Raw genomic sequence first — 6,403 nt, forward strand, 5'->3', positions numbered from 1 at the left:
TAAATTATTTATTCCTTCATCCTCTCTGCCTGGTTCTGAAGTCTACTAACAAAAGAAAAACTACCTTTATTATATGATTTTTTTTTTGTCCTCCCCTGCCTCCAGCCACCAAAATAGGCCTTGCTATAAATGTTAAGCTCCTAAAGCAGAATGACACAAAGGTGACATGAGGCACTTAAGTACTCAGCGGTGCTGTGCTACGGGAGGCCACAGGTCAGGAGTCCTGTGACATGGCTTTCAGTCCCGGCCCTGCCACCAACAAGTTATGCTTCCCAGAATGATTTGTTTAATTTCTCCGGGCTTCCATTTCTCTGTAGTGAATGGTTTTGTACGTCTCTGTTAAAGAGATGAAAAGCCAAAGGCAATACACAAGATCCACAACCATTTTCTTACAGAGAAAAGCAGCCTGGGTTGTGGGAAGGGGTCTCAGATTCCGAGCCCTCCCTTCTTCCTACGACATCCATGGTCCTCCCACGTCCTCAGGTGGAACCAAGGGCTCGCGTGCCCTGGGAAGCACCCCTTGGGCTGCTCTCAATGGTTTTGCCAGTTTTCTTATTATGAATAGCCTCACCTACCCCCACTCTACTCCTGCTTACATCTATCCCTTCACTCAGGCCTGGTGAGGACGAAAGCCTTTCTTTTTAGGACCTTGGGCTGACCCTGACTCTGAGTGCCTGGCAGGTCTTGAACAGGCTCACCCTTCGGATCCTGAATAGGAAGACCCTAGGTAGACACAGTGTCCATATTTTCTGAACCAAAAACTCACGATGTGTTTCACAGTAGACATATGAATTGTCAAAGTAAAATAATCTGAAATATATGAAAATCAAATATTTAATTTAGCCTCTAATTAATTGCCTTAATCAAAAAGGAACAAAACTACATTAGATTCCTCTACCCAAGGAAAGAGAATGAGACACATAGCCACACACTCTCCCCTTATTGGTGAGGAATTGGAAGCCTCTCCCACTACCTAACTGCTCTCTGTTGCTAATTCTATAGCCAAGCCCCATTTCTCCTTTCCAAACTTATTTCCTCTCTACATAAAGGAAGAAATTAATTCCCAACCTCCTGGAAAATAAACAAAAGGAAGACTACATCTTCTCCCAGTTTTTAGGAATTTCAATGTAAAAACATGTTCTGTTCGTAGAGCAAACCCTTCTTATTTTCAACCCATCTTCAACAATGGTGATTTCCAGGAGGTTTTGGAATTGTACCTTTTGGCTTCATCCTTAACATCTGGATGGGTTTGTTGATGTTTGGTTGTTCGTCATCTTATGAGGGTGGGAGTGGAGAAAGAAAGACATTCAATACTCAGCTCCCCGCCTGCCCCACCAGCACTGGCAGCAACAGGGGTCAGTAAATGAAAATGACCTGGGGTTCCACCATCTGTGAACCAGGTTTCCTATAGAGCTGATGCAAGAGCTGGAGGCGGGAGGGAGGGGTGGAAGTCAGGGAGACAGTGCCTTCCCTTTGCAAGGTGCAGTGAGGGCAAGTGACTTCTTAAGGAAATAAAAAGGCCTCACAGGCATGAACATCATCCTACCTATTTTCTTCCGGAAGCAGTGCTCAGAAGAGGGCTGCTAAGGCGGTGTTCTGACCTCAGTTATTTTAGGGCCATTTGACAATTTTTCTGTGCTCAACCAAAAGGTCTTTAAAATTGCCAACAGCTGACGTTGCATGCCAACTTGTTTGCAGGAGAAACCAATTCTCACAAAGCCCTCCTGTCTCAGATCTGTTTACTGTCGTGACAGCTTTCAGAAAAGAGGAAGAAGCAGATGTTTCCCACACTCTGACTTCAGTGGGCTTCCCACTGACCCCCTCCAGCAGCAGAGACCTGACTTAAGCCCAGTGGGTGCCTCTGAACCAAAGTGCTTCCTCCCTTCTGGCATCTGGTCCCAGACCCCAAGCCTCTTCTGGCCCAATCGGTGGAACCAGGACAAGGTCTCTTCTAAGCTGTGTTTTGTTATTTTGTTTTGTTTTCGTTTTTGTTTTTTTTAACAGAGAAATTATATTTTTCTGGTTCGGAAAATAACTGAGAGCTTGTAGCACCAACTCTCAAGGTGAACTTGGCCAGCTGAAGTGCAACTGTAGAGACTCTGTGACCTGCCAACTTGAGTGACAGGCTGTTTACACTCATTAGGAGGCTCTAAGAATTGAAGGCCTCTGTGGATTTCTTGATTTTTTTTTTTTGAATACTTTAAAAAATAGAGTGTTTTTTAAAAGGGCATCATTTAGGAACCATCCAGCTGTCTTATGATTCCTAATCTGTGTATTCAAACCTCTGTGGAGTTTATCAATACAGCAGAGACATTAGTGATTAATAATTAGTAGTGGGGAACCATAAAGGTTCAGAATGTGTGGTCATGTAGAGAAGCAGCACAGTACATGGTTAAGGCCAAAGCTCTGGGGCCAGCCTACATTTGAACCATGGCCCTATGACCTTGGACAAGTGACTTGTCCTCTCTGAGCCTATTCCTCCACCAGTAAAAATGGAAGGAGAAAAAAGCTTCTGCACAAGACTGTTTTCAAGGTCGAAACTCAGGCATCAGTATTTTTCAAAACATCGAGATGATTCTCATGTGCAGCCAAGCTCTGCAGCCGGCGGTACCCCCCTGCCTGTGGCCTCTGGCCACTCCTCAGAGGATGCTGAGGCAGAGGAGGCCCAGATCTGACGTAACACCGGGCAGGCTGAGAGGCTGGGAGCGAAATCCCACACAAGCTTCGTTTCCACGGGCACTGCATGCAGGAAAGGGGTCCCCTCTGCCCTGGATGTCTACCTCGTTACCAGCTGCGGAGTGCTGTTTCTGGGCTGCGGGCCGAGGGCCAGGGGGTCTGGCAGGACCCAACGTTCAACCCAGTGTTCATCAATGAAAGAAAAGGAAGAGATATTTTGATTCTCTAAATATCATTTTTGAATTATTATTACATGGTTTTGAATTTTTTTATTCCTAACCTTGTGAACAAGGTTGTTTCTGTCAAGAATTTTTAAAGATCATCATTTAAAATCTTGGCCAGAAACTGCACACATAAAACCTAGTTTTTTAGAGAGTATGTGGAAGTTTTATGCAAATTCATTTTCTTAGCCTACTTATGTAATATAGAAAAATTTATTTTTTTTCATCAATAATCATGGAGGTACCCCCAAATTCCCTTCAGCTTCTCCCAGGGTGCTGAGCAAATATCACTGTTTTCTCTCTGTGCCGTGATGGTTCAGGAAGCCTGGCCTCAAAGAGAAACTTTTGCATGAGACACATGCAAGAATGTTTATAGTGAACGAACAGGAAGCCGCCCAAAAGCCCATCAGCAACAGAATGGATAAATGATGCTGTGCTCTTTCACTGAAATAGGTTGCAGCAGGGGAAATCAATGAATTTCAGCAGCTTGTCAACGTGCATGAATCTCAAAACCTGCATATTACACAAGGAAAAAAATATCAAGTCACAGAAGAAATATAAAGTTCAAAAATAGGTAACACCAAGTAATACATTTGGGGGAGAGAGGATTCATGATATTTTGAAGGGGAAATAGAGCCGTTCATTCATTCAAGTCCGCTCAGACCTCAGGGACCTGATGTTTGTTGTTTTTTTCCACCTGAATCCTCTTTCCCCAGAGTGCTTTGGTTTGTCTTTCCCTGCAATTAGGTCTCTGTTCAAACAGTGCCTTATCTGTGTGAGGTCTTCCCAGACCAACTGATGTAAAATCCTGCAAGAGAACATGCACACACACACATCCAGCAATGTACGCATGCACACGCCACACACAAGTACACACTCGTCTCTCCCCTGCCGTATTTGACTTTTCTCCATAAAATTCAACACGTGGCATACAGATGTTTCCTTTCTGTCTCACCCCAGCTCCCAAGAGAGCGGGAACTTATTTGATCACTTCTGTCTCTCCAGCACCCAGAACTAGGGCTGGCACATCCTAGGAGTTCAGTGAAAGCCTATGGGATCCAAATGAGCATTTATTTAGCACTTACTGTCTTTCAGGTGCAAAATTTGGAGTCCCCAACTTGGGTGTATAAAGATGAAACTTTGTTTTGCCATAATTGTGTTTTATTTTGTTCTCAAACCCCAATTTTCCCTGGGTGAGAAAAATCGAAAACTTTCCATTCCAAGGTAAATCTTTCCCTGCTGGATTTTTCCTCAGGCTCTCCTTTAAGTAAATGGCCAATATAATATTTTACCCCACTCACCACCTGGCCCTTGTTTCTCCCCCTCTCCTTGGAGGTGAGTTAGTTCCTGGGACGTGGGCACTTACACAGCCCTGAGAGGGCCCTACCTCCTCATCCTCCATATAGCCTGCTGTATGCTGACGTCATGACGGTGTTACTTGTCCTATTAGATCTTTGTTCTTAGACATCCCTCTCCACGGTACCCACTGAGGAAATAGCTGAACTCCTCCTCTGCTCTCTGCTCTCGGGAGCCACCCACAGCGCTGATTATTTTTGTTCTAACTGCATGGCAGCTCCATGTGAGCCCCTCTGAGGGGCAGAGGCAACTTTTTTTTTTTTAAATTTTATTTATTTCTTTCACAGAGAGAGACACAGCGAGAGAGGGAACAGAAGCAGGGGGAGTGGGAGAGGGAGAAGCAGGCTCCCCACTGAGCAGGGAGCCCGATGCGGGGCCCGATCCCAGGACCCCGGAATCATGACCCGAGCGGAAGGCAGACACTTAATGACTGAGCTACCCAGGCGCCCCTCTTTTTTTTTTTTTTTTTTTTAACTTCCTGTACCTCCCTAGAATGGCAACAGATCCAGGGCAAGAGATGCAAAGGTTTTTCTGTCACACCATGTCATGTCGAGCGCACCTCCCCCACATTGATCTATGGCCCTGCCACCTTTTCATACTTCCCGCCAAAGGAAGACGCTCTGAGGTGCCCTAGACTCAAGGGGAGTCTCCCTGGTGTCTTCCTTCAGCATCCTCCTCTTCCGAGCGAATCAAGCTTGGTCTCAAATCCCCCACAAGACAAAAACAAGACCTTCTTCCATCATCCCAAATCCTTCCCTATTCCCTAAAAACTCAAGGAACTTTTTCTCTCAAAAATCTTGGCTCTGTCTCTATTACCAGAGGCTTTCAAAGTGGTTGGCTCTCTTCAGAAACTCGACTGATTCTGAACCCATCCTCTCCCAGAGCAGTGGATGACTCAGTGGGTGGAGAGCTGGGGGCAACAAGCAAAGTGAGGAGAAGAGGAACATCTGTTGTTTCCTCGGAGTTTTATCTCACCACAGCAGAACCCGTGGCACCACAAGAGCTTAGGAAACAGCTTTATAAGTTTAGGTAATGCTTTATTTATGTAATCCTTTGGGAAATCTGCAGGAGTATTTTTTTTTTCCCCTCTAACAGATGTTCACTACCTGCAACTCCCCCCCCCCTTTTTTGTTTTTAACAATTCTTGATGGAAATATTTGTACCACATATTTCACACCTTTCAAATTTATTCGGTGCATAATCCAGAAGATAATGGCCTGATTTTCAAAAGAAAGCTGTCTTATCAAGAATATTAATTATTACGGCATGCTATTCAATAGCTCTGGGAACTGTCATGGGTTAGGGAAATGGGCAGGATGGCTTGACTTCCACTATATCGTGGAACAACTGTATCATGGTTCATCTCTTATTCTTTCTTTCACCTCCTTCCTATATCAACTTTTCTCAAGGCTGCTAACATGGACCCTGGCATCAGCATCACCTAGGAGCTCTCAGAAATGCAGAATCTTGGACCTCTCCCCAGAGCAACTGAATTAGAGTCTGCATCTTATCAAGACCCCAAGGTGATTCATGGCCGAATTAAAGTTGAAGAAGCACCACTCCAAATTCAGTGTTTCCCAAAGCCGACTAAGTCCTGGCCTCACTCCCAAGACATGTCAGTTCAGTCCAGGCTCAGGCCAGAGCTAACCCCCTACCAAGCTGTCGCATGTAGTTGTGATAGATGACTTGTGGATCAACACTGGGCTGACATTCCTAGGAACAAAACAGCTCCTGGTATAGGATGAGCTAGGACATTTGTTCCTCATCTAGAGTCTGGACTGGTTGTGGGGCACTAATAGGAAAAAGAATGTGATGGGAAAAAAGCAGCCTCAGACATTTTTTGTACGTAAACCCCATCAGATTTCTTGCAACAGTAAATCACTGCAGTTATGGTTACGAACACACACGTACACTTTTCCCGCTCAGATTCCCCTCAGATTTCCCCCAGATTCTACTTTGGTGACTTGTGTTTATCCATGAAACATCCCTTGGTATCTACCATGAATTGCTTTGACCTGAATTGCCATGTTCCCTGGGCTAGAAAGACAAGCGTGGGCTGGAGGCGGGAGGGGCAGATAGGGTGAGATCACCTGGGCTCTTCTGACCCCTGTCTGGTCTGTAACTGTAAGTCAGAAGAAGGTGTTCCGGAG

This window comes from Mustela nivalis (assembly GCF_964662115.1).
Source record: "Mustela nivalis genome assembly, chromosome: 12".
Taxonomy (NCBI): Eukaryota; Metazoa; Chordata; class Mammalia; order Carnivora; family Mustelidae; genus Mustela; species Mustela nivalis.